Source organism: Suricata suricatta, chromosome 12 (assembly GCF_006229205.1).
Source record: "Suricata suricatta isolate VVHF042 chromosome 12, meerkat_22Aug2017_6uvM2_HiC, whole genome shotgun sequence".
In the NCBI taxonomy this organism is placed as follows: domain Eukaryota; kingdom Metazoa; phylum Chordata; class Mammalia; order Carnivora; family Herpestidae; genus Suricata; species Suricata suricatta.
Window position 1 is genome coordinate 29971143 of NC_043711.1, and position 27900 is coordinate 29999042.

A 27900-nucleotide genomic window follows, 5' to 3' on the forward strand; every position below is an offset into this window, starting at 1 on the left:
GTGTGCACTTGACTGCTTGACCTAAATGGATCAGAGACTGGAGTTAGTTCTCCTATTATTCATACCTCTTGGTGATTGTGGTTTCAGTAAATGGGCAGACTTTCTGATTGAAACTCCCTTCCTGGTCAGGGGCACTTTACCCATAAGTCATTCATGTTCACCTTTAAAGAAAAATAGTCTTCTCTTAAGCTTCGGTTAATATTACACTATATATGCAAAATAAGACCCCCGCTGATGTATTTTGAGTGATGAATTATGTTTTTTGATCTTCTGTATTGTACCTCATTCCTGTCTTTGATTTTCTGTTCTCTCTTGTGAAAACAATGATCTTTTCTGAAACATGTGATTCTTAAGAAGTTGCAAACAATGTAATCATTAAAAGAATGATGTAATCACCTATGGTATATAAGACACTAAGTTTCACAGTAAAGTGTGGTCCCTTCCACCATTCACATTGTCTGTGTTCTTTCTTATAGATATTTTGCCAACACCAACCCTCTACTCAGAGACCCTTAGACTCTGGTGCATGGGCTGGCCCCCTGCATTCCTCCACTCGTGCTTTCTCTCTCTCTCTCAAAATAAATAAACTTTTTTAAAAAAGATAAAACCAGAGAGATGGTATACTATAAAAAATTACTTTCAGCAGCTTGAAACAAAAAGGCAACAGTCACTTAACCAAATATCATTGTATTTTTATCACATTAGCAAAAATCTAGAAGTAGGTGTCCAAGCTAATACCCCATTTCATGCTGTCAGGGCCTCAAGATCCTTTTAACTTTTGCTCTTCTATATTTAGCATGCAGATTCATCCTCATGGCCTTCAAATAGCTGCTTTACCTGCAGGAATTATATTCCTAGTCAAGACAGGAAAAAGACAAGTGAAGGGTACAAGACCCAGGTAAGCTGAGTCTTTCCTTTCCTGAAATGATGGAAAAAAGTAGTTATTTTTTTCAGAAGGACCCCACCAAAAGTCTTCCACTTACATTTCGTTAGCCTGAAATGGGTCATCTAGGTACTCCTGATACCAAATGAGTCTACAGAAGTGAGAGTTTGTAACTCAGTTTCATGCTGTCATAAGCTCTGGTTCATAAGACAATTGGAGTTCTGGTTCAAAAGAAAAAAGGAAAACTTGACACGATACTGGATGGTCAACCAGCAGCGTTGCCCAGAGGCCAGTGGATACCAGATCAAGTAGGACTTTGTATACACGTAAAGGAAAGAGTTTAGATTTTATCCTAAAGGCAATGGATGGCCACTGAGAGGTTTTAAAGGGGGAGTGACGTGACTTAACATATTCAGACAGCTGGATGCAGGATGAGTTATAGGGAGGAAGAAGGGAAGCCAACTTGGATGCTGGTGCAGCAGGTCGAGAGAGAGCTGGAATGGCTGAGAAGACGGGCAGCAGTGCGCGGGGGGTGTAAGGAGACTCTGAACTTCAACATGTAACTGCCATCTTGGTTACATACATCCATTCAGCTCAGCATCCTTCTACCACGTGGGAAGGGAGTATCTCGGTATGTAAATACAGTATTCATTTGATTAGACGCTTTAATAGAATCGGTGGTCTTGGAAGAAGCTAGCCTAAGTGATCACATCATCCTTACCCTCAGGCAAGTAAGGAGTCATTATCTTCATTTTATAGATGAAGCAGCTGAAACTGCAGGCGACTGTACCACCTCTTTAATTTATAAGTAAAGTTGTTGAATTTCTTTCTCAATCTGACATCTGTGAAAATTTGCTGGGTATCACATGTTTCCTTTCTCTGTCCATACAGTCTCTACTTTTCTCCTTAGTTTCATTTCTCCTTTGTTAACTTTCTCCTTAGTTGACCATACTTTCAAGATTTCCAGACCCTTTTCCTCAAAAACTTTATTTTAATGTTTTATTTCTTTTTGAGAGAAAGAGAGAGAGAGAGAGAGAGAGAGAGAGCGAGCATGAGCAAGGGAGGGTCAGAGAGAGAGGGAGACACAGAATCTGAAGCAGACTCCAGACTCAGAGCTGTCAGCACACAGCCTGACGCCGGGCTCAAACCTACGAAGCATGAGATCATGACCTGAGCTGAAGCCGGATGCCTAACCGACTGAACCACCCAGGTGCCCCTCCTCAAAAACTTTTTATGGGTTAAGCCAAATTGCAGATATTTATAAACAGCAAAGAGGAAAGAACTCTCTGGTTATCTTACATAGAAAAAAACTGTTCTGGACTTTTTTTTGCCTTCACATAAACAAAACTAGACCATCTGGCACCACCAAGTGGCCACTACGAAAACTGCATAGAGAAAAGAGAAACCGAGTTTTGCTTTCTGCCCACCTGAGACTGGTAGAAAAGCAGAACATAATTTGAGTGCTTTCATTCTGGAGTGATGTTATTGTTACATACACTCCCCAAACCCCGAGATCTTCTCATGTATGGAGAAGAGCAAGCATTCTTTATGTGATGAGGGAAAGAATCATTGTCCTAGATCTCTTTGATTTGCTTTATTCTTATCCCCATATATACTGAATCGCACACAGTTTCCGTGACTTAAGGTCCTACAGCTAGCAAGCAAGAAAATTGGGATTTGATTACTTCCTTATGGCTCTTTGTCCAGTGTTCTGACAACTGTGGTATAATAAAATTGCTGTTCCACATGGACCTAGAGGCAAGAAGTTTGTGCACTATTTGCTCTAAGTTGGCCTGGGTATGGTAGGGTCATTAGGACGAGTGTGGCCGTCTGGGTGCAGATACTGTATGTCAGGTGAAAGACCAAATGAGGGTATTTTACCTCTCTGCACTATCATGGAACAGGGGAACTAAGTAGCTTCTATTCATGATCCTTTGGACCACTCTTTTGTAAGGTGTACAGTTGCAATTTTCCCACAATGCAGAAAATCTGCATGAATGTTTGCTGCTATCAAAAATAAAAACTGTAATTGTACCTTTATGATCTACTTCTTTAGTTCAAGTATTGACACATTCAGAGGAGCTTTCACTTGGGGTAGTTCAAATTCACTTAGTTCATAATTAATCGTGACACCTTTATGTACTTTTGTAAACTAGTCATACGTCTACTGGTAAGAAGTATTAATTCAGTCCTCACTGTTTATCAGGTGTACGTGTTCTCAGATCCTTTGTGGTAACTCCAAGGTCTTCTAGGTATGCATTGTCCCTGGAAGGCCTCCCCTGATTTGTTTTCCTCCCTCTCATTTTGTGCTCAAAACTACTCTGGATTGGAAGTGAGAAAATGGCTCACCCAAGTTCATGTGCATAGTCCATTTCAGAGCCAGAAATTAGACCCAGGGGATGGAGCCTTTTTGTCAAATGGTGATTGTGCCTAGTGAAGTGTCCTAAACTCCAATCCCTTGGGGCACCTGGTTGGCTCAGTTGGTTGAGCATCCGGCTTCTGCTCAGGTCAGGATCTTGCAGTTCAGTTCGTGGGTTCATGCCCCGCATCAGGCTCTGTGCTGACAGCTAGCTCAGAGCCCGGAGCCTGTCTTTGGATTCTGTGTTTCCCTCTCTCTCTGACCCTCCCCTGCTCGTGCTTTCTCTGTCTCTCAAAAATAAATAAAACATTTAAAAAAAACAACCCTCCAATCCCTCTTGTATAGCACCTTCAAAATTCTGTCCATATCTGTTTATCACTATTACTACTTTTGTTAAAATCAAAATTAAATGTTCTCAGTTCTTAAAACTTGGCCTTGTCCTGAGAAATAATATCCATACAATCATTGGCTTTAGATGTGAGGCTTTCCTTTATTCCCTATTAAATTAATATACAACTGTAAAATTTTTTTAATGTTTTATTTTTGAGAGAGAGAGAGAGACAGCATGAGCAAGGGAGGGTCAGAGAGAGCAGGCGACACAGAATCCAAAGACAGTTTCCAGGCTCTGAGCTGGCTGTCAGCACAGAGCCTGACACGGGGCTTGAACCCACAAACTGCGAGATAATGACCTGAGTTGATGTCAGACGCTTAACTGACTGAGCCAACCAGGCACCCCATGAAATTTCCTTATAAAAATGTATTTATGTACCATCTAGAATCATCTCAGACACCACCAGTGTTAGAATAAGCAACACCTAGAACACAAATGCCCCAATGCCTCCCTGGCCTAGGAATTCCAGGTTTCTCTTTCTTTCCACTGGTTTTTGTTTCCCTCTTGCATGTTGCAGTGAGTGCTCAGGATAAGCATTAAAGATGGAGCTTTAAAGTATTGTGAATTGAGGCACCTGCCTTGATGCCCCCCCAAAATGTGATTTAATATATATCTGAAAAAACACCTGTCTCTAATGTGAATGTGCAAAGCACGTCTAGGTTTGGGTTCTTTAAATACATGTGCTATTTATTCTTTCTGTTTCCAGAGATTGTGAAGGAAGGAATCCGGTCTGCTACAGTAAATAGAGCATGAAAATCAGGTCTGGCTTGAATTTTATCCTAGACATTAACCCTGTCTCAGCTTTTGCAGGATGATTCTTACTGGCTAGGGTATGGCTCATAATTAATCCTTTTCCCCTTCTGAGAACCCCTTAACCCTAAAGAGAAGATTGATATGCATCATGTTTCAAATCACTAAGTGTAGTCATCCACATAAGCATTCACTGGATGCATCTCTTTCTGTGTTGTTCTGTAGATAAATGAAGCATGGAATAGCAGTGTGGTTAACAGCAGGTACTCCTACTTTGCCTGGCTCGTCCACATGTAGGGTTTTTTTTTAATGTTTATTTATTTATTTTGAGAGAGAGAGAGAGAGAGAGAGAGAGAGAGAAAGCACACAAATGTGGAGGGGCAGAGAGAGAGGGAGAGAGAGAATCCCAAGCAAGCTATGGGCTGACAGCCCAGAGCCCAGCATACGGCTCAGTCTCCCAAACCATGAGATCATGACCTGAACAGAAATCAAGAGTGGGACACTTAACTGATTGAGCCACCCAGGTGCCCCTCTAGTTTTTTAACATTAGCTCCTTATCCTACCTGAGTCTCAATTTCATCATCTGTAAAGTGGGGACAGTAACAGCAACTACCTCATAGGGTTAATATGAAGGAGAAATAAGATCTTATGGATAAACATCTCAGCCTGACATCCACGCTTGACACTTATCAGGACCTTGGCAAATTCAGTTTTTATTAGAATAGTTAAGGCTGGTTTGCACACTTAGGAATTTGGAGGTTTCCAACCTATGTTATATATAAGTGGTATGCTTAGGAGATGGATGCCGTTTTAAAGGGCATGAAATGACTGGTGGATTCTCACTAAAAAGGGGGAAATAGAGATTACTGCTTAGTGACTCCTTATACCCCAATTAAATTCCAAAGTCTTTCATCTCAGGAAATCATCTCCATCACAATAAGGAAATAATAGGATCTCTATTTCCTCACAGGGATAATATCACTGTTGGGCCTGCCAAACACTAGGCCCTAGATCAGAAGTGGTCCACAGCCTTCTAAGAAAAGGCCATTTTTTTCTTTTAGCGGCTTTTGGGGGAGAGAACCATGCCAAAAAAGCACAGGCCCCACTAGACAACAAGCCACTCAGTAAAGCAGATGCCACTTGTCAGGAAAAAGAAGGAGCAAGAGGAAGAGGAGGAGGGAGGAGAGGGGAAGGGAGAGGTGGATGAGAGGAGGGGGAGGAGAGGGGAAGGGAAAGTTCAACCCTTTTCCATGGATTTCTTTCTTAACACCAAGACCACTCAAAATATAAACTGGCTGATTAATTGAAGTGTTTCCACCTGGTTCCCTATTTTAACAAGATGAACAGAGGACGCTCACCCTGATTTTTTAATCCTAATTCATGTTGTCCTTACTTGGGAGGCTATGGTTCTACTATTTAATTTTTTTTAACATTTATTCATTTTTGAGAGAGAGACAGAGAGAGAGAGAGTGAGCATGAGCAGGGGAGGGGCAGAGAAAGAGGGAGACACAGAATCCGAAGCAGGCTCCAGGCTCTGAGCTGTCAGCACACAGCCCGAAGCAGGGCTCAAACCCATGAATCATGGATCATGACCTGAGATGAAGTCAGAAGTTTAACCAACTGAGCCACTGGGGTGCCCCGATTCTACCATTTCAGACAACAATCAAAATATGTGTACAAGATGAAAAGGCACAAATCAAAGAGCTATAACCTGGAACTTAGTCTAAATCAGTGGGAAAAATAAAAATAAAAACGAGGAACTTCATCTAACAGAGGGTACAGAGATTTATAGTCATTAAATAGGGTCACTTCAGAGCTCTCACAGATATTTCAAATGAATCTTTCAGATTAGGTTTTTGTTGGATCTGGAGCTACTACAATGTGATAAGGTACTATTCCTTTTTCCACGTTCAGCAACCCCAAAATCATCTAAGTTTTTAATAAGATGCTTTATAGGAAATGATGCTGATTTGGTGGGCAGGCCAACCGGGATCTAGTCTCAACGCTGCTACTAAGAATAGAGACCTTGAACTAGCTTCCTCCTGGGGCTATTTGTAAAACAGGGAAGGTGGGATCCCTTATTGGTAAACATCCCACAATGGCATCACCCAGAATGACAGTGTTAGCAATGAGGAAGTATTTTAATGTGAGCAAATCATTTGATTAAACTAGAAAATAAAGAGGGAATACATCAGTTTTCTAAATAGTGCCTTTTGTTTTAACATTTTCATGTGAAAAAAATCCGCATTCAAAAAGGTTTAAACCTCTGATTCTTTTCTTAAAAGGCACACAATTTAAACAAATTGCTGTTCAAAACTCAAAGGTTTTATATGCTGCCCTCTAGTGGAGTCTAGAACCTTCTTTGTTAATTCCACCTGAAAGTGCATTCAGATCTTTTAAAATTTTTTTTAATGTTTTTTATTTATTTTTGATACAGAGAGAGACAGAGCATGAGAGGGGGAGGGGCAGAGAGAGAAGGCGGCACAGAACCGGAAGTAGGCTCCAGGCGCCGAGCTAGCTGTCAGCACAGAGCCTGACGCGGGGCTCAAACCCACGAACGTGAGATCTGACCTGAGCCGAAGTGGGAGGCTTAACCGACTGAGCCACCCAGGCGCCCCTCAGATCTTTTGTTTGTTAAGACAGCAGAGGACTTTTGCTCACTGCAGTCATTTGTGGTCCTTCTCAAAGTATAATCCAGTGACCAGGGGTATCGGAGTTAAGTGGTTAAACACAACATTTCCTAGAGCCCATGAGACGTTGGCCCAGGGATCCGCATGGTTTGAGCCCACTGGACCTTGAACGCCTATGTTCTAAGTCCTGGAGAGGCATGGCATGAATGTGGACATTATCATTAATCTAGTGTCCAGTTAGGGGGCAAATCTTTAAAACTTGAAGGGACATACATCTTGAAATTCTCTTTCCTTTATTCTAGGCTTTAAAGCAACTAGAAAATAAATACTCCATCAGTTTCCTATCAACTTAAGAATAAGAAGCCTGGGGGCACCTCAGGCAGTGGGGTTCCTACTTTAGCACCGGTCATGATCTCACTGTGTGCTGACAGCTCAGAGCCTGGACCCTGCTTCAGATTCCGTGTCTCCCTCTCCTCTCTCTCTCTCTCTGCTCCTCCCCCACTGGTGCTCTCTCTCTCTCTCTCTCTCTCTCTCTCTCTCGCTCAAAAAAAAAAAAAAAAAAAGGATCATGTTCCTTAGCACAATACACAAGGCTCTTTACAGTCCAGACCTTACTTTTCCAGCCACCAGGCCCTCATACTTCCATTATTATTTTTTTTTTTGTCTCTGCCCCATATGGACACCACCACTGCCACCATTAAATTTCACATGGAACTCTTTGAACCCATAAAATAATCTATGCAGTTGATTCTACATTTTTTAAAGTTTCTTTATTTTGAGACAGAGAGAGCACAAGCAGGAAGGCTCCACGCTGTCAGTATGGAACCCAGTGCGGGGCTCAAATGCACGAAACTGTGACAGCATAACTTGAGCCAAGAGCAAGAGTCAGACACTTAACCAACTGAGCCACACAGCCGCTCTGATTCTACATTTTTTTTCCCTTTTTATAAGCGTTAATTTTATTTTTTTTCATAATATTTTATTGTCAAATTGTTTTCCATACAACACCCAGTGCTCTTCCCCTCAAGTGCCCTCCACCATCACCACCTACATTTTTAAACAGGCTGTTGACTCTGCATGGAATATGCCTTCTCCCAACTTACATTTAATAATCATAGTTTTGGTTGTCATTAACAAACTGAAAGGATAATGCTCCTTGAAGTCGGTATCAGTGGCAGGAGCATCTAGAATTGTCCTCAGGCTGTATTTAGACTCTCCCATCTCCATACACTGGTTTTTCCAAGTATGTGGGGGGTGGGGTTTGCTATGCAAAGACAGCCTACCAAAAAGGTGCCAATGGCCATTCCCCCTTCCAATCATATGGCTGACCTAAAGCCCCTTTCTTCTTTACCGAGTTTTGAAATACCTGAGAAGTAGACTCAGGACAAATATAAACAAAGATTGAAATGTCAACTTTATTTCTGACAAAAGCTTGGTTGAAGATTGTAGCTAGAGCTCTAAGAACCACTGAAGGGAAGGTTTGGGACCGCAGAAGAGGCACCTTAAGCAAGAACTTCTGGCCTGCAGTGTTTTAGGGTCAACATGGAAGAAAAGGAATCACATTCTGGTGTAGATTAGCTCTCCCCAATTTAGAAAATGAACAGGAGTTGGCGCTAAGAAACCCCAGCTAGGAAGATACTCTGGAGGTGCCCCTCTGTGGAATTATTAGATGAGAGAAGTAGACTTTCTAAGCTCTAAAATGTATTTTTCATGATCGATTCAGATGATGACTTGCTTATAGTCAAAGGTTCTTGTTAACAGAGTACAGTATGTTCTGCTCTGAGCCAGTTGGCCTGTGCCAATCTGGTTGTTTCTAGTAAAAATGCTGTTTTGTACATTACAGGAGATAGTTAAACGCAGTAATAAAAACTTCAATTATTAATGTGATAGTGAGAGGCTATCTGCTTAATGCAGTTTTATTGAGATAATTGTAGATTCGCACGTAATTGTAAGAAAGAAGACAGTATCTTGTATACTTTGCCTAGTTCTACCCAATGGAGAAAGTCTGCAAGACTATAAATAAAATCTCGGCCAGGATATTGACATTGATACAATCCACTGATCTGATTCAGATTTCTCCCGTTTTACTTGTACCCATTTGTATGTGCATATAAATGTGTACATGTGTGTACTAAGTAAGCTCTTTACAGTTTTATCACCTGTGAAGATGCTCTTTGTTAAACTCATCTCTATCTACCATCAGTCGAGATACTAAACACTTCCAACATCACAAATATTCATCTTGTTTCCTTTTTATAACCACATCTACCTCTCTTTCCCCCTAGATGTGCCCACTACCCCTAAACCTTGTCAACCCCTAACTGGTTCTCCATTTCTAAAATTTTGTACTGAGAGATCTTTATACACTAACTACTAGTCTTTTGTTATATGTGGTTTGCAAATATTTTCTATCAATGTACCTGAGCTTGCATTTTCATCCTCTTCATATGGGCTTTTTCACAGAGCACAAGGTTTTAATTTTGATGAGGTCTAATTTATTGATTTTTCCTTTTACTGATTATGCTCTTTGGTGTTAAAATCTATAAAATCTAGATCCTGAAGATTTTCTCATATTTTTTCTAAAAGCTTCACAGTTTTATGTTCTATACTTATGACCATAGTCCATTTTGAATTAAGTTTTTCATACGGCACATTAATCTGAGGTTCCTCCTTAAAAATTTTTTTTAGGTATATTTATTTTATTTTGACAGACAGAGTGCGCATGTGACAACTGGGGAAGGGGCTGAGAGAAAGGGAGAGAGAGAATCCCATGCAGGCTCCATGCTGTTAGCTCAGAGCCCAATGCAGGGCTTGAATCTAAGAACCATGAGATCACAACCCAAGTGGAAATCAAGAGTCAGACACTTTCGGGGCACCTGGGTGGCTCAGTTGGTTAAGTGTCTGGCTTCAGCTCAGATCATGATCTCACTGTTCATGGGTTCAAGCCCTGCATCAGGCTCTGTGCTGACAGCTAGCTTGGAGCCTGGAGCCTGCTTCAGAATCTGTATCTCCCTCTCTCTCTCTGACCCTCCCTGCTCACACTGTCTCTCTCTGTCTCTCAAAAATAAACAAAAAACATTAAAAAAAAAGAGTCAGATGCTTTTGTGACTGAGCCACCCAGGGACCCCTAAATTTACTTTTAGACTATGGATATCCAATTGTTCCAATGCCATTTGTTGAAAAAGCTGTCTTTCTTCCACTGAATTATTTTTCCCATCTTTGTCAATAATTAGTTGGGTGTTTGAGTTTGTACTTGGACTCTCCAGTCTGTTCCACTGATCTTTGCTTCTACCCCTCTGCCAACACAACACTGTTCTGATTACTGCAGCTATATAGTAATTCTTTTTTTTAATTTATTTTTTAAATTTACATCAAGTTAGTTAGCATATAGTGCAACAATGATTTCAGGAGTATACAGTAATTCTTAATATTGAGAAGAGTAATGTCTCCCACCTCTTTTTTTTTTTAAGTGTTCTGGAAACATGCTTTTTCTATATAAATATTACAATAAACTTATCTGTGTTTACAAAAACCTTGGTGGAATTTTGCCAGAATTGTATTAAGCCTATGGATCAATATGGGAAAAACTGACATCTTTACTATGTTTAGTTTTCCAATCCCTGAATATGGTATGTCTTTCCATTTAATTAAGTCTTTGATTTCTTTCATTAGCATTCAGAAATTTTCAGCATATAGATCCCATACATGGTTGTGTTACATATCTAAGTATTTAATTTTACTTGGAGTGACCATAAAGGTATTGTGGTTTTTTTTCTTTTAGGTATTGTGTTTTTAATTTTAATTTCCCTATGTTAATTGTTAGTATATAGAAATGTGATTGATTTGTACATGTTGATCTTATATCCTCAAAGCTTGCTAAACTCACTTATCAATTCTAGAAGTATTTTGTAGGTTTTTGGGAATTTTGATTTAAACAATCCTGTCACCTGCAAATAGATGACAAATAATTTTATTTCTTCCTTTCCTGATCTTTATGCATTTTATTTCTTTACCTTGCTTTACCCTGATGGCTAGACTTTCCAATATTATACCCAACAGGAATGGTGAGTGTGGATGTTTGCCTTATTGCTGATATTAAGGGGAAAGCATTTGGCACTTCACCAATACACACGATGTTAGCTAAGGATTTTTTTTTTTGTAGATGCTCTTTATCAAGTTAAATTTCCTTCTACTCTTAAATGCTGAGAGTGTTTATTATGAATGGGTGTTGGATTTTGTCAAATGCTTTTCCTGTGTCAGTTCATATGATCATATAATTTCTTTAATTTTTTGATATGGTGATATATGTGTTGGTCTGGGTTTTTTTCTTTTGTTTGTTGTTGTTGTTGTTGTTGTTTTGTTTTTTTTGCTATTATCTCAAAAGTTCCAGGGGCGCCTAAGTGGCTCAGTCGGTTAAGCATCTGACTTTGGCTCAGGATATGATCTCACCATTCGTGGGTTCCAGCCCTGTGTTGGGCTCTGTGCTGGTAGCTGACTCAGACCCTGGAGCCTGTCTTCAGATTCTCTATCTCCCTCTCTCTCTGACCCTCCCCTGCTCACATTGTCTCTCAAAAAACAAATAAATAACATTAAAAAATTTTTAAAAAACATTCCTGACATTCTGTTCACATTTTTCAGTCTATTTTCTCTCTTACTTAGATTGGCTAAATTCTGGGGCACCTGGGTGGCTCAGTTGGTTAAACATCCAACAGTTTAGGTAATGATCTCACAGTTCATGAGTTTGAGCCCTGGGTATGGCTCTGTGCTGACAGCTAGCTCAGAGCTTGGAGCTTGTTTTGGATCTGTGTCTCCCTCTCTCTCTGCCCCTCCCCTGCTCACAGTCTGTCTGTGTCTCTCTCTCAAAAATAAACATTAAAAAAACAACCTTTAGGGGCGCCTGGGTGGCTCAGTCAGTTGAGCATCCAGCTTCGGCTCAGGTCATAGTCTCACAGTTCGTGGGTTCAAGCCCTGCGTTGGGCTCTGTGCTGACAGCTAGCTCAGAGCTTGGAGCCTGTTTTGGATTCTGTGTCTCCCTCTCTCTCTGTCCCTCCCCTGCTCACGCTCTGTCTCTGTTTCTCTCTCAAAAATAAACATTAAAAAAATGGTTAAGTTCTACTGTCATGTCCTCAAGTTTACCAGTTCTATCCTCCGTCATCTCCACTCTCTTCTTGAGTCTGTCCAGTGACTGATTTATTGGTGTTGTATTTTTGAGATCTATAGTTTCTCCTTTAAAAAAACAATCAGTTATTACTTTGCTGAAGTTTGCTACTTTTTTCACTTGTTTCAAGTAAATTTATAATCAATTATTAAAGCATTTTATGATGACTGCTTTAAAATCCTTGTCAGATAATTCTAACAACTGATTTATGTTTGTGGATGTTGGCATTTATTGACTGCCTTCTTTCCTTCAAGTTGTGATTTTCTTGGTTTTTGTATGATGGGTGATTTCACATTGTATTGTGGATACTTTGTTTATTATGTTAAGAGAGACTCTACCTCTTATTTACATCTTTCATTTTAAACACCTGTTTGGGTTTAATTTATAAGTCTTGGCCTACTTTTGTGGGCTGTGGTTTCATGGTAGTTTAATTTTCAAGCCTTTGTGGTATTACTTTTGGTCTGCTTGGTTTACCTGGCACTCCTCACCCTCCCACTAACTCCTGCTGGTGCTGCCTAAGACCTCAGGAGGCTCAGGGAAGACTGGCGAGCCTCAGACTCGGCAGGCAAGGGCTGTTTATTTTTGGTAGGGTTCCCAGTGCACCCTCCTTGCCAGTGGACTTGGTTTGCCCAATGTTGCCATCAGGACTCTGTCTAGTGGAAGAATGAGCCTACCGGGCTGCCTTCTTTGTTAGGTCAGGGGCTGGTCGATGATGAGTCCTAGTCATCTGCCCCTTTTGGGTGAAAGCCTGCCACTGTTTTGTTCCTTCTGTCCTGAGGAAACCATCTCACTATTCTCTTAAAACCTTTTAGCCTTCTCCTTTGTTGCCCCCCACATCATTTCCAGAGTTAATATAAGAGCCAGGAGGAACTCACCTACACCATCTTGTCCTGACCAGAAGTCAATCAATCTCTTTACATTTATTTATTTATTTATTTATTTATTTTAATGTTTATTTGTGAAAGAGAGAGAGAAAGAAAGAGTGAGTGAGCATGAGCAGGGGAGGGGCAGAGAGAGAGGGAAATACAGAATCTGAAGTAGGCTTCAGGCTCTGAGCTGTCAGAGAACTTAACACAGGGCTCAAACCCATGAACTGGGAGATCATGACATGATTTGCAGTTAGATGCTTAACCAACTGAGCCACCTAGGTGTTCCCATCTCTTTTCGTTTTTTTTTTTTTAATGTTTTTTTTTAATGCTCATTTATTTCTCAGAGACAGAGAGAGAGTTTGAGGAAGAACAGAGCATGAGCACAGGAGAGACAGAAAGAGAGGGAGACGCAAATTCTGTAGCAGGCTCCAGGCTCTGAGCGGTCAGCACAGAGCCCGACGCGGGGCTTGAACCCATTAACCATGAGATCATGGCCTGAGTCGAAGTCAGATGCTTAACTGACTGAGCCACCCAGGTGCCCCTCTCTTTTCATTTTAAAGAAGGTATCTGTTTAAACAAGTAATTCCCCCCCAAAAATATTTTTTTTCTGCGAGTCAGTTTCTACCTTCCCTAGAGAAGACACAACATTGACCTTACCGATTTGGGCCTACTTTTCTCCTCAACAGTCTCTCTTTTTCTATCTCCATCCTCAACTCCCCTCATTCCCCGCCCCCCATCTCCTCCCATCTGCTGAGGGATAATTTTGGAGTGATTTTTAAACAAGTGAAAAACCAGTGGCAGTGAATGCAGACACACAAAATGGGACAGTCTCCATGTTGGGTTAGACACAAAGGGAGCCGTAGAACAGAGGTGAAGGCGTCAGTGGTTTCATAGTGCTATTAAGTTAATTCTGTGATTTAAAATAAGAAGAGATTTGACGTTAATTCAATTAATTTTAATGATTGATGGGGCTTCTATGTTTCACCATTCTTAGAGGTTATTTGTGTTTAATACAGATCAAAATGAAATGAAACAGAGCCCTAAAGGCATAATTTGAGATAGTTACTGAGGATGTTATTTCAAAGCAGCAAATTTTGAAGTGCAGTTGAGGATAACTCAGTATACTCATTTTGGAGGAAGTTGTATTATCTTTAAAGAACATATTCTAGTGGCACCTGGATGGCTCAGTTAAGCATTGGACTTGGGCTCAGGCCATGATCTTGTAGTTTGTGGGTTTGAGTCCCGCATTGGGCTCTGTGCTGACAGCTCAGAGCCTAGAGCCTGCTTTGGATTCTGCATCTCTCTCTCTCTCTCTGTCTCTCTCTCTCTCTCTCTCTCGGTATCTCCCCTACTCATGCTCTCTCTCTCTCTCAAATTTAAATAATAAACATTTAAAAGCTTTTTTAAAGAACAGATTCTAAAATTATCACTGCTTTGTTTTTAATTACAATATTTCATTTACTTTGAACTTTAAAAAATTAAAGTGGTATTAAGATATTTAGGTCTGATCAAAACCAACATTGAGCAGTACTGTTTTATTTTTTAATTTTTTTAAGTTTATTCATTTTTTAGAGAGACGGAGCATGAGCAGGGGATGGGCAAGGGAGGGGGGAAGACATGGAATCTGAAGCAGGCTCTATCCAGTCACTGAGCTGTCAGCGCAGAGCCTGATGTAGGGCCTGAACCCATGAACTGTGAGACCATGACCTGAGGCAAAGTTGGACACTTAACAATTGAGCCACCCAGGGGACCTGAGCAGTACTGTTTTAAAGAATAACATGACACAAACTCCATCTTCCTATGGGGATGACCCTTCATTAGGCTGTAAGGGACAGGCTCTGGTCTGTGAAGTATGGACTGTGGTATTGGTTTCCAGCTCTCTTTATAGTTGTGGACTCCATGTGTATCTTGGCTGCCATTCACATTTAACACTCCGACATTATTCCTTCAAAACCCACCTTTGCTTCCCCTTGACAGGGCAAGTATGACAGGTGTAATGCACCTGTTCTATAATTGTCAAGCAGCTGTCTAGTGCTTAAAAGATTTATGAGATAGAAAAAGGTTATGAGATGGACTTAGGTCTTTGATCATCTTATTTAACTCTTTATATCCCTGTTGGGCTAAGGGAATTCAGGTTAATTAGGCTGGCATCATATGTGAGATGGGACAAATGCCTGATCTACTGCATCCCTTCTATCCCTTTATAGTTTATCTCCTCACTCTCCATAAACTTGTTTTTGAGTTTTTAAAAAAATATATAAAGCACATTACATCCATAACATGCAAAGCAATCAATACTGACAGAAGAAGAATTTATTTATTTAGTAACACAAAAATGTTTGATCTACTTTAATCTAAAACACTTAGCTATTTTTTTATTTTAACCTCTTTTGTGCATTAGAAGCATTCATTCATTTTAGCAGAACAGTCACCTCCATAGTCTACACTCTGACAGAAAAAGCAAATGTTTTCTCTCACCATCTAGAAAATGTTAAAGGCAGTTTTCCCTGCACTCATGAAAAGAGACACAAATATTCTTGTGGTTATGATCTGTCCTCTGAATGTATGGTCTAGAAGGAAATAAAAGAGGAGACAAGTCTTTTGTGTGGAGGATATAAAGAAAGTGTGGAGGTGTGTCTGGAGGTGAGGAAATTAGTGACATGACTGATAAATACCAGTGACCTCACCTTGGCATACCTGTCCAAGAAGGTACTGCCCCATAACCCATGATATGCCCAGGGAGTGGAACAAGAGAAAGAACATTGCAATGAACATCATTCAAAGGTCTATGACCTACAATGTCTTGGAGTCATTGCCAGTTACCCACACAGCCTTTGTGTAAATGAAGAATCTTCATTACTCACAATGGAGGCCATGCAGCCTTTGCCAGTTGCGACTTCAGTCTGTACCAGGAGGAAACCCTATTGAATTCATACCAGAACATCACCAACTAACTGCCCTGTGGTGACAACATTCCACTATACAATAATATTGTATACTGTCCCTATGATGCCATGCACGCACCTCTCAACAATGCCATGGGACTTCTGAAAGACCAAGCTTCTGAGACAGGACAGTGATGAGTATGGCCCCTATTTATCTCAGAGGTGGTTCAGTCTAAGGTAATTTATTTTTTCAATTGAGGCTTTGCACAGGCTGAAAGGAGATACCAACTATCAGGATCCACGTTCATTTTTACAGGAGAGAGGCAGGAATCATGGTAGCCTCCAAGATTACTTGTGCTTTACCAGAGACTGGGTTGGAAAAGGAAAGAGAGATGGCAAACAGAGGAGTAAAGGACCCTAGAGAATGGACCTCCAGGTTCTTTCCTAACACTGTTTCTGAGTGATTGGACTTTGTCCCACAGCTATTTCCTGCTCTCCAAGGTCATAGATTTCTCATATTGTTCAGAAATTGGGTAACCTTGCATTTCAGGGAAGCCTGGATTCACTACCAACCCCAGAGTGAGTCTCACTTGATCTTTGCCATTTGTGGTAATTCTATTTTCCTTCCCAATCATTGGTTTGAGAGTGGGCATATGATACATTTTTAATCAATGATATAGAAGGGTTGCAACCCTGGGACTTTTGGAAATTCTTCTTGGCTGTCAAAAATAGAGGCCTAAGGAAGAAAGAAATGTTCTTATTCCCTTTCCTACCTCTTGATATATATTAAAGCTGACATGCCTGGAAGTGCTACCGTAATCTCATAACCATGAGGAGAAGCTGAGGGACTCGTGAGGAATTTGAACTGAAGCAAAAATGAGGGTTAGCCACTCAGTTAACCACCTCTGAAATGGCTCTATTTTTAGCTTTTGGATAGATAAGAACATAAATCTTTCCTATTGGTTAAGTCAATTATAGTCAAAAAGCACACCAAACAAATAAATAATCTGATGAAAAAGAAATATTTTGCATTATTTCATGAATTCCTTGCAGATTCATGATCAGCTAAGAATCATATAATTTTCTTTATGGTAATGGGTTATACTATTCCCTTCTAGGTGTTTCTGAGATGGCATACATTATACTCTTTGCAAGAATCTTTCTATAACTATCAAGTAAATTTTCTTTTGACATAATCAATATGGTGAATAAAACTGAGGAAAGGGCACCCTTAATTAGAACACTTAATTAGAATGAATTCAAAAAATATTATATAAGAAAATAAAAGATATGTGAATACATATGCAAATTTAAAACCACAAGAGGAAAATACCCATTTCCAGAGTTTGCAAAGCAAACTCAGGTCAGAGTGGTGAGAAGGTGAAAATATATTTGAGTATTATAAGAAAATATATTTGAGTATTATAAGTATTATACAGGTTTGAATGGCTGAAGTTGGGGGGGGGTTGGACGTCAGTGCAGAGAAGGCAGTCTGGGAGAGGCCTCATTCATTCATGGAACTAGAGTTGAGACACCTATAATAAGCCATAAGTCATAGGGAAGACTCCACCTCTGCCAGCTGGGGAAAGCAGCAAGGAAGCTTCTTGAATATCCAGGGTTGAGATTAGAAAAAAGTAACATCCCCAAATGCAAGCCCACCATCATGTGAATGAGCAGATCCAAATTCACACCAACAGTAGGTTGGCAAAAGCTCCTAATGGAGAAATCAATATTAACTTTGACCCAGAGCAATCCCTATCCAAATAACACCAGCTTTCTTCACAGAGCTGAAACAAACAATCCTGAAATTTGCATGGAACCAGAAAAGACCCCACACAGCCAAAGCAATCTTAAAAAAGAAAACCAAAGCTGGAGGCATCACAATCCCACGCTTTAAGCTGTATTACAAAGCTCTAATCATCAAGACAGTATGGTATGGGCACAAAAACAGACACTCAGAACAATGGAACAGAATAGAGAACCCACAAATGGACCCACAGATGTATGGCCAACTAATCTGGACAAAGCAGGAAAGAATATCCAATGGAATAAAGACACTCTCTTCAGCAAGTGGTGCTGGGAAAACTGGACAGCGACATGCAGAAAAATGAACCTGGACTACTTTCTTACACCACACACAAAATAAACTCAAAATGGATGAACAACCTATATGTAAGTCAGGAAGCCATCAAAATCTTCAATTGGGACTGATTTCCATAGCATTTGGGGTACCCTGAGCTATGAAAATTACCCTGTTAAGAGATACTGGCTTTGTCTCTTCTGAGAGTTCATGGTTTCACTCTTTCTGGGTCAAATTTTTTTTTAATTTTACATCCCAGTTAGCATACAGTACAACAATGCTTTCAGAGGCAGATTCCTTAATGCACATTACTCATGTAGCCCATTCCCCCTTCCAATAACCCCTCTAGCAACCCTTTGTTTTTTCCCTATATTTAATAATTTCTTATGTTTTGTCCCCTTCCCTGTTTTTATTTTTGCTTCCCTTCCCTTATGTTCATGTTTGTATCTTAAATTCTTTAAATGAGTGAAGTCATAGGATATTTGTCTTTCTCTGACTAATTTCGCTTAGCATAACACCCTCTAGTTCCATCCACATAGTTGCAAATGGCATGATTTCATTCTTTTCGGTTGCCAAGTAATATTCCAGTGTGTGTGTGTGTGTGTGTGTGTGTGTGTGTGTGTGTGTGTGTATCACATCTTCTTTATCCATTCATCCACCTAAGAACATTTGGACTCTTTCCATACTTTGGCTATTGTCAATATCAGTGATTGATGTGAGCTGGACATTGTTTTTTGTTTGTTTTTAATTTTATTTGAGAGAGAGAGAGAGAGAGAGAGAGCGCGAGCTCGTGCATAGGGGAGAGGGGCAGAAGGAGAGAGAGAAAATCTTAAGAAGGTCCAGGCAGAGCTTAATCTTACAACCCTGGGATCATGACCTGAGCTGAAATCAAGAGTTGGATGCTCAACTGACTGAGCCACCCAGGTGCCTCTGGACATGGTATTAAATATCTCTTACTTAAAGTTGACAGCAGTCTGATGGGGAAGATTCTGCTACTAACACCATTTTCACAGATAGATATGGAATAATGGATAAAAGATGATGGAATAAATATTCAAAATGGTGATGCGTAATTCTATCTGGAGCTCTCTTCATCAAGAGTGAAGCCGGGAAGCTGTTTATTTCTTTCCTGATGGAGGCATTTAATAAACCATATACATTTAAAGAGTTGAGTAAGGGGCGTCTGGGTAGCCAAGCATCTGACTTTGGCTCAGGTCATGATCTCATGGTTTATGGATTTGAGCTCCACATCAGGTTCTGTGCTGACAGCTCTGAACCTGAAGCCTGCTTCAGATTCTGTGTCTCCCTCTCTCTCTCTCTACTCCTCCCTTGTCCGCACTCTGTCTCTCTTTGTCTCAAAAATTTAAAAAAATTAAAAAAAAAATTTAAAAAGAGTTGAATATAGACTGGGTGTTAAATATAGCCACACTGGACATATCACATTGTCATAAGTTACTCAGAGTTGTATATGTGGTCATTTTGTGTATGGTGAGTAAGGTAGAAACTGGTGGAGAAGATAGTTTTTAACCAAATCTTTCCAATGCCCATCCAGACTGAGTTAAAGAAGCTGCAAAATAAAATATGCAGGTTGAACTGGGACAGTGATTCCTTTCCAAATATTTCTATAGCACATTTCTGAATCAGTAAAACAAGAGTCCTTTAAGTATTTCAAACACACACAAAAAATCCAGTTCAGGGAATTGCTTACTTAGTGATGGAGCAGCTAAAGAACCAAAGAGCACTAGGAAGCGATCTAACATTTAGTGAAAGCAAAGGTGGCTCCTACCTACCTGGGGATGGAGGTGACAATACCAGAGTTTAGGAGTCGGGGTCACCTGGTGGGTCTGTCTACTGGGAACTGAGATCCTGGAAGGAAGGGACACCCTCTAGGAACTGGAGCCACACTGGTATTGCAGCAGCTCTTGGAGTTGCCACGTGAAACACAGTCAGGGGCAGTGGGGGATATCCTGGCTTTAATCCTCCCTTAGCTCTTCGCCCTTCCACTAGAGCCTTCCATTAGCGAAACCCATCTAGACAGAAGGCAAGAGAGCATAGGAAATGTAGCATCCTGCAAACGCACAACGGCAGAGAATGCCTGAGTTCCTCCACTTTAGCTTGCTGATCAATGTAGGCTTGAAAGCAGCGCAGTGTTTTATGTGGGAATGACTGAGCTGACCCCTGTTTCAGGCATTGCTACTTCTTTCCAGAGTCCTGTTCTACAAGCTTTACTTAATGACCATCCATCTATTGAGCTTTTTTGCAATGCGAATGTCCTCTCAAAGCTGCTCTGCCTAGAAGCTAATAGTGGAATGTAAAAATAGCCTTAGCTGTCTTTCAATGTGGCTTTTCTTATTTGTATTCTAAGTAATTCATTTAGGCAGACCTAGAAAGCCTCTTATTTGCATTTATTTTGCCCACAGAAAATTCACAGTTCACATGACCGCTCCACATCATAGAAATAATCAGAATACAAATTGCTTGAACTGTAAAGACAGGAGCTCAGAAAATCTAGGAAAGGAAGGAAATTGGGGCACATTTTCAACATAAGTGAAAGGGTTTTTGCCATGGCTATCATCAACTTCTATCTGTAAAGCACAAGCAGAAAAGAATTGAAGATTACTTAGTTCATAGAAACTTCACCTTTTCTGAAATTTTCTTTTTGACCAAGTGAACCAGAGTAGATGCCAATGTTAAATCTGTTTTCATCTGGGGTAGATAAACAGAATCTATATGATTTTTCTTGAATTGCTCTTAATGAATAACTACTAGTCACCTTTATCTACCATCAAAAGAAAAGCATTTGAATGAAGAATATGCTACTAATCAAATGAGTGTTTAACTTTCATTTTAAGTATATTAATTATCTATAATATTAAATTTTAGCCATAATATTTTTGTTCATCTATTAGCTTTGATAGAGAATAATGGTTAATTGAAAATTACAGTATTTACTCTGTTGGGCAATTTTTGGTGATTGAAAGTATTTTTGGTGGTAGCTTAGTCAATCATTAACTCCTGTGTCCAGAACTGAGGTAGATTTTATAAACTGTCCTAATTTTAAAACTTTTGTGCTATCGGGGTGCCTGGGTGGCTCAGTCAGTTTAGCATCTAACTCTTGATCTTGGCTCAGGTCATCATCTCACGGTTCATGAGTTCAAGTCCTGCTGTCAGTGCAGAGTCTGCTTGGGATTTGCTTTCTCCTACTCTCTCTGCCTCTCCCCTGCCCTCTCTGTCTAAATAAATAAATAAACTCAAAAAAATACCCTGTGTGGTATCTAAAGGCAATGATTTTGACTTTTGAACTGCCTATGTGTATACATTTTCTTCTTAACATTCAGTGCATATAGCTAGTATCACTTGATCAGTTATGTAAGAAAGTTTTGTTGAGTGAGTGTGAGTGTGTGTATCGTGCATGGCATATTTCATAAAGAACATGAGCACCCTCTTCTGGGTGACTTTGGAGGCTGTACTGAAAATACTCAGTCCATCTCTTCCCATTTCCTAACAATGAACAGCTTGAATATTCATTAAACTTGCTCCTGATTAAAGCACAACCTTTGAGTAATTTAATTATATCATATATTTCCGAAACACTGAGAAGTGCTAGCCTCAAAAAAACACTTCATTGCTAAATGTAACCCACTGGGAATAAAAGTTTGGCTTATGAAAAGGAAAAAAAATGCTGTTTCTACATTTCTCAGATTGTCCCCAGTGACTCTTAAATACACACAGCTATGCAAGGAGGAGGGAGCAGAAGGACAGACAAGGAGAGCAGCCTTGAGCATCCTTCCGCCAGCTGTCAGGCTCGAGGAGCAAGTTCATGTCCTCATAGGCTCTAATACCAGCCACTGACATCATGCAATATTCTTTTATTCAACTGTTTGTTTTTTTAATCAGGTACCTTTTAAATCACACTGCCTGGAGTTCCCAGAGGCCTCTGTGATAGATACCGTAGGAGACTGATAATGGGGATGGGGTATGCTTGCTTGATTCATTCATTCGCTCACTCACTTATTCATTCTACGAATATTTAGTGTGCATCTACTGTGTGTCACGCACTCTTCTAGCTCCTGGAGATCCAGGGAACAGACTCCAGCTCCTGACTTTGTGGAGACTGCATTTCTGAGTGAAGATAAATAGAATGCAGAAGTACAATACGGTATGTCACAGGATAATTTCTATGTAGGAAAATGAGACAGAGCAAGCGGAATAAGAAGAAGTGTTGGTATGTAGGGGGACGTATTTTATAGAAAGTGGTCAGAAAAGTACTACTGATAAGGTGACATGTGACCAGGGACATGAGGTAAGTGCAAGTTTAAACCTTATGGATATCAGAGAAAGAGCATTCCAGGAGAAGGAACACCAAATGCAAGCTCCTCTGAGGTGTGGCCCTGGATTCCCTTTAAATATTTCCAATGCTGTGTAGCAAGTCAGCATGTAACAGAAGCGAAGAGCCTGCCTGAGCTTTGGAATTCAAAAATTTGGAGAAAATGCTATATATTAGCAATAGACAAATTACTTAAAATCTGACTCTTTATCTTCTCTCCTATAAAATGAGGATTTCTACAATTTCCTTTGCCCCAGGGATATTGTAAAAAAAAATAAGTAAAATATTGCAGACAGAGCACAGCACTGCACTGGGTTTTGTGCTTAGTTCAGGAAGTGGTAGTTATCAAAGGAGAAAATGCTTCTTAGGGACACTTGAATTTTCTGTAACATTTATGTATTAAATGGATCCAAGTGTTAAACTGGACTGTTCTTCTAATACTAGTCAAAATGTAAGCAGAAAGGTTACTTTGCCTGTCTTGTCCTGGACCAGGTGCTTTACCTTCGTGAACCTTAGGTTTTGCAAAATGAGGATATTAAATTAATAGGTTACTGCAGTCTAAGGCCTGCAGGTCATATGAGAACTACTCTTCCTGTTTTAACTCCCCAAATAAAATGTTAAATTACTTTTGATAAGGGTAATGAGGGGCTAGACTTTCAGGCTTGCTTCAGGCTCAACTATGAGGCATAGAATTCAGTGTTTGAGGTCTCTGGTGATGGAATGTGACAATCTGGCCAAAAGTTGTCCAATTTACATTTACCTGAAGAGGACTGCTTTCCTCGAACTCCTGTTTTCTTGAGATATTTTCAAGGGCTCCATCATCCAGATCTAACTCCAACACCTCGATTACCACTGAGCCTCCTTCACAGGATTAATTCTTCCTCCAACCCTTCTCCCCAAATTTCTCTTTCTGCCTCTTGATGGAAAGCCCCTTTTCAAGCTCACTCTGTAAGTCAGCTAAATATGGTGAGAAGCAGTGTCAGAAGGCTGTGAGGGGCGACTAAAGAAGCAGCAAGCAGAGTAAGGGGTCCCTCTCGAACCGTTTCCATGGCAGAAATGCAGCCAAAATATGAGGTAGGGAATCAGGAATCTAGTCTATTCTTCATAAGGCCTCCTTGTCCATGTTTGAAAAATTGTTGGAGGGTCATGTAACACAGGCTGCCTTACTCATCCTTAGAATCTTTCAACAGGACTAAACAAAACTGGTCAGAGCACTGAAGGGACAGTTAGCTGCCCAGAAGCAAAATAATGTACAGGAGGTTTTTGGCATGGCTACCTGTTAAGTAGCAGCTCCAGCAAAGTCTACTCCGAGAAACTGCCCAGCTCATTTCAAAACTCTCCTTCTTTTTTCCCTGCAAAATTTATCAGAACCCCAGAACCTACTAATGCGAATTCTGTAACTTACTGGATTTTGACTCTGGGCAAGTTGTTCAGCCTCTCTGAGCGTCTGGCTCTGTTTGTAAACTGGCGGTGATGACAATTAGCCAGCAGAGTTGCCTGGCACATAGTATGGCTTCAGGGCATGGTACCAATGATCAAAATAAAGGGGAAGCACAGTGGTTCTAAGGAGTTATGCATACTGTAAGGCGCTTGCTAGCTGGAAGGGAGTATGTTAATTTTGGTAAGATGTAAGTAAGTATGAAATAAGAAATATACAAAATGGGCTTAAAGAACATCTGAAGAGTGAAACGTCAGGTATCTTGGATGTTAGATAATTAAGGCATGGAAAAATTAATTACTTAGTTGGCAATCAGGCCTCATTGATTTCTCCTGAAGTTCCTACATGGCGGCAAATCTCCTAGAGTGGAAATGTGGAGGCAGTGAGAACACAGGACATGTGAAATGGATGCAATAACCTTCATTGAGACCAAAATCCATTGAACTAATTAGTTATTGGGATCTTTGCATAATTACACATGCTCAAGGGACATTTATTGACTTTGTTAGCTCTTGTGGCTGCTAGCATGTGGCCCCTGGGACAAATACCATCTTGATAAGAACAAGCTTTGCCTTTGCAGTGTGGAGATACTGTAACACAGTCCAAGCATAATTATTAGCTCTGTGCTGGTGGCTCAGTTTTTCATTTTCACTTTTGTTTTGTTTTATTCCTAACCCTATATAATAGTTATTTATTTGCTGTCAAAGTAGAGACTGGGAAATAGTTGCCTTGAATTCTATATAATCTGCGTCCCAAAACAAAAATAAACAAACATATAACTCTTGAAAAAAATTCTATTTAAACCACTTTAGAATTATTTAACACAATTTTTTTCATGTCAATAAGCATTTCAAGGAACACAAGATGCAAACGGCTAAAATATTGTGAGAATATGTTCAATCTGTTTTTTTAATAATTTTTTAAATGCTTATTCATTTTTGAGACACAGAGCATGAGTTGGGGAGGGGCAGAGAGAGGGAGATACAGAATCCAAAGCAGGCTCCAGGCTCTGAGGTGTCAGCACAGAGCATGATGTGGGGCTCGAACCTACGAACCATGAGATCTGACCTGAACTAAAGCCGGACGCTTAACCAACGGAGCCACCCAGGTGCCTCCATCCATAAGTATTTAAATGACACTTTCCCTTGCACTTAACCCTGGGAATTCCAAAGCTAGGACTTTTATTGTCAGTATGCTTCCATATATTTTCAAGCTAATAGACAATGATGTTTAATGTGGCTTATAACAGCAGCAACAACAATCAATGGAAACAACAGAAATTACTACCTATATTTCATAAATAGGACACACACACATGCGATGAGATAACATTTTGTAATATTACCTGTTTTGTGGGGGGTGATTATCTTTTCCACCTGGTGTATTGGGTACTTGCTTCAGGGGACAAACAGCACAGCCGAATGCACATGACAAATACGTAGAGAACATTTGGCTTTTAAGTTTCAAAAGTCTTGACCCTGATATTTTTTAGAAGCTTGTGCAGTGAACAAGAGAAACCTACCTATCTCCCCTCCAAGACAAAAATTTTCTGGGCTGGGAGAAGGGAAGGAGTTATGAAGGGGAGCATGTATGCACCCTAGAAAGGAGTCTTCCATTTAAGGCTGAATCCAGGGATGGGAAGTGACAAAAGCTACAGACCACTTTGCTGAGTCTGAGAGAAAAGAAAACTTGCCTTGTAGATAGATGCCCACATTGGACTGGAATCTACCCCCCAAACTCCCATGACCACCCATTTTGACAGCATCCTGACATGGTGCTGAAAGAACAGAATAAGAAGGAATGGTTCCCAAATGCCAGTCTGGCTCAGTAATCCCTCATCTGAGAGTGGCGTAGACACATCAGGGAGATCCAAAGGCTCTAAAGGAAATGGAATAGGAGTCAGAAATGATCAACAGAGACCTACATGGAGTAGTGCTTGGGGGCCAGAGGGGACAGTATACATCTTAGCATCTACTCCACAGAAAGACAACAAGACAGCATCTTGTTAGATGCCACACTCATGCCTTAGGATCTTTGTTCTACATAAATCTCTTGGAACTCAGAAAAACCCTGAATTGGCAGAGATTACGTTTTTGGCCACCCATGGGAGTTGAATCTTGAGATAAAATAAGTTGAGCTAAAAAGAAATTAAGGTAATTGAATGTCTTCCTTACCTTAGTTATTGGATTGAGGCAGTTTCTCGCTTCACATACCATGGAGTAATACGTATGGAAAATAATGAGGCAAGTAAATATGCTTCAGTGTGAAAGATCTGCAAGATAAATTTTAAATTTAAAAAGAGCAAAAACAATTTGAATAGCATGCATACATTTGCATAAAAATGTTATATGTGCTAAATGTTTCAAAGATACAGAAGAAATGATTAACTTGATTTCCTCTAGAGACTGAAGCTTTCATTTTATACCATTTTCTAAAGATTTCTTTAAAACCAAGAGCATATATTACTGTTATAAAACATATTTATAATGCATAATAAAATATCCTTTTCATCTTCATACCATGTTTTGTGATCCATTACATTGAATTAGAATTCCATTTATGTAGCATTTATTTCAATAATTTCAGAATAAAGGATGAAAACATGGGTCTTAAATATCTTTTGAGTGTAGCATAAAGCTGTCAGAGAGAACTCCTTTGATTTTCTTTTTCAGTGACAAAGGGTGTTGCAATGTGCCTTTAAGGAAAACAACTCTCTCTCCATCATTCCTGTAAAAGTCAACATGCGATTTTTCTCGCCACAAAACTACAAAAAGTTTTTCTTAAAACGTGTTGATAATCAGAACAAGGACATATGATGTGAGGTATGGCCATATATTTTCATATGCCCTAGCCTATGGTCATACATGTCAGTAATAGATACTGAATATAATACCAGAACTGAAATATTCAGAAGAGAATGGCTGCCTGCAAGGTCATCTTGCAGTTATTCTAAGTATAAAAATACTTACTAAGCCATTGTTTTGAATTGCTGTTAGAAGTGATAGCATATTATTTTGAGTGTTCTAACAGGTGCCAAGTAATCACCAGTTGAGGGTGGATTTAAATTTTAATAGTGGCTAACGGCCAGTTACGAGTCAAGTATGGTGAATGAAACAGTTGTTCAACTGAGATAAGAAGTTTACAGTTAAGGAACAACTGGGGTTCTATAAAATAACATGATTATTCCATTAACTCTGAAGTAAAGAATGTCATTCCCCCTAAAAAACTCTTTATTTTTTTATTAAAAATTTTTTAATGTTTTTTAAAAATTTATTCCTGAGAGACAGAGAGAGACAGCATGAGGAGGGGAGGATCAGAGAAAGAGGGAGATACAGAATCCAAAGCCGGCCCCAGGCTCATGAGCTAGCTGTCAGCACAGAGCCCGATGCGGGGCTCGAACCTATGAACCATGAGATCAAGACCTAAGCCAAAGCCAGAAGCCGGACACTTAACCGACTGAGCCACCCAGGCACCCCAAGAACTATTTTTTTAAATGGTTATTTTGAGAAAGAGAGAGAGCACACTCAAGTGTACATGTGAGTTGGAGAGGGGCAGAGAGAAAGAGAGGGAAAGTTCCAAGCAGCCTCCGCATGTCACTGGGGCTCCATCCCATGAACCATGGATTTCATGACCTGAGCAGAAATCAAAAGTCGGACACTTAACCAACGGAGCCACCTAGGTGCCCCGAAACTCTTGAATGTCTGTAAGCATCATTTGAACAATTGTACTGCCTTCCTACCAGGCTACTTTAAGATAATAATTTTGATGAATGAATTTTTGCCTCTCTGTTAAAAATCAGTCTAATGACTCATAGTACTAGCATTCTCTATGTCAAAACTTTTTAAATATGGAACTACAGGATTTAAAAACCCAATTAAGTGAGTGTAACCAATATTAAGAATATAGAAAAGAAAATATCAGAGTATATCATATGTAGTCAGGGTAAGTACTATTTCTCACACTTTGTTTCAGTTATGTATTTTTAGGCACATGTTCATTATACAGTAAAAATTTATTGAGCGCCTGTCATATGGTAAACCAGGGCTCTAGACCAGAGTCTTGCCCTTGTTCAAATTTTGGGCCAGGTACTGCTTTATTGTATGTATGTCTGCATTGCAGAATATTTAGAA

General features: G+C 40.0%; 1 long non-coding RNA gene across 1 annotated transcript in view; it reads right to left on the reverse strand.

Annotated features, from left to right (window-relative positions):
- The window catches only part of LOC115273782, a 96425-nt gene extending 70397 nt beyond the window's left edge, over positions 1–26028 (reverse strand). The window contains exon 1 of the long non-coding RNA XR_003900947.1: positions 25945–26028. This is a non-coding gene — a long non-coding RNA (uncharacterized LOC115273782). The remainder of the gene's footprint in view (positions 1–25944) is intronic.
- Between the last annotated feature and the right edge of the window lie 1872 nt (positions 26029–27900).